This window comes from Schistocerca gregaria, chromosome 8 (genome assembly GCF_023897955.1).
Source record: "Schistocerca gregaria isolate iqSchGreg1 chromosome 8, iqSchGreg1.2, whole genome shotgun sequence".
NCBI lineage: Eukaryota > Metazoa > Arthropoda > Insecta > Orthoptera > Acrididae > Schistocerca > Schistocerca gregaria.
Window position 1 is genome coordinate 444,662,933 of NC_064927.1, and position 1,428 is coordinate 444,664,360.

Consider the following 1,428-nt stretch of genomic DNA (forward strand, 5'->3'; position numbering starts at 1 on the left):
CGAGATGGCTGTTTTTAAAAAGACACGTAGGATTTGGTTTCCCAATCTCCCAGCTGGAACTCAGATAACGTTGCCAATGTGCGATTAAAACCCTAACCTTTGTTTCCTTGTCATCACAGCAACTAGAGGTTTTGTGTGAGTCATCTTGTATCTTTCTACAGTCACTCAAAGCTGACGCATTCCCCTACAGCTGCATAGTGCTGTCTGTAGCGGTTCTATCACACTTCCCTGGGGAACTCCTGACAGTATCCTTGAGTTTGATGAACTCTCTCCAGTGAGGACAAAATACACGGTAATGCTACTTGAGAAGTCTTCGAGCCCCTCAGATATATGGGCACATATTCCGTATATCCCTATTCGTTAACGGCCTGCAGTGGGGCATCGTGTCAAGTGTTTTTCGGTAATGCAGGAATATGGAATCTGCCTGTTGCCCTTCAGATCCATGGTTCGCAGGATATCATGTGAGGAAAGGACAAGCTGAGGGTTGCACGAGCGATGCTTTCTGCACTGTTGAGTCAAAGCATTATAACCACCTGCTTAATAGTTTGAGTGTCCGTCTTTGGAACGGAATAATCACTGATATCGAGTATCAGGGGTCCGACAGTTTGTTGGTACCAGAATGAGATTTTCACTCTGCAGCGGAGTGTGCGCTGATATGAAACTTCCTGGCAGATTAAAACTGTGTTCCCGACCGAGACTCGAACTCGGGACCTTTGCCTTTCGAGGGCAAGTGCTCTACCATCTGAGCTACCGAAGCACGACTGACGCCCGGTACTCAGAGCTTTACTTCTGCCAGTATCTCGTCTCCTACCTTCCAAACTTTACAGAAGCTCTTCTGCGAACCTTCCCGAGTTCGAGTCTCGGTCGGGCACACAGTTTTAATCTGCCAGGAAGTTTCATATCAGCGCACACTCCGCTGCAGAGTGAGAATCTTATTCTGGAAACATCCCCCAGGCTGTGGCTAAGCCATGTCTCCGCAGTATCCTTTCTTTCAGGAGTGCTAGTTCTGCAAGGACACATTCTGAGGCATCAAGGGACCACCAATTTAGCATTGGAGGGCAGCGTGGAGGGAAAAACGTAAAGGGAGACCAAGAGATGAATACACTAAACAGATTCAGAATGATGTAGGTTGCAGTAGGTACTGGGAGATGTAAAAGCTTGCACAGGACAGAGTAGCATGGAGAGCTGCATCAAACCAGACCACAACAACAAGCCCAAGTGTTCAATTCTTAATTAAACGTTTCCTTGTGGCACACAGGTGGTGCAGGGGTTCCACGATGTAGTGGAGAAGTTTGCTTTGAGATATGTTTTTTACTCGTATACTCTCTCACCATTTTTGTGTTTTATTTAAAGTCCTTTGTTCCTTTTGTTTTCAAATTTTCTGATCAGCTTTCTGGACGTCATGCTCTGATTCGTTCCATGACCTAA

The 1,428-nt window shown here is 46.2% G+C and overlaps 1 non-coding gene across 1 annotated transcript; it reads right to left on the bottom strand.

Annotated features, from left to right (window-relative positions):
* Positions 1 to 682: 682 nt before the first annotated feature.
* On the bottom strand, positions 683 to 757 carry Trnas-cga (transfer RNA serine (anticodon CGA)). The gene has a single exon. It is a non-coding gene; the product is annotated as a tRNA-Ser (tRNA).
* Between the last annotated feature and the right edge of the window lie 671 nt (positions 758 to 1,428).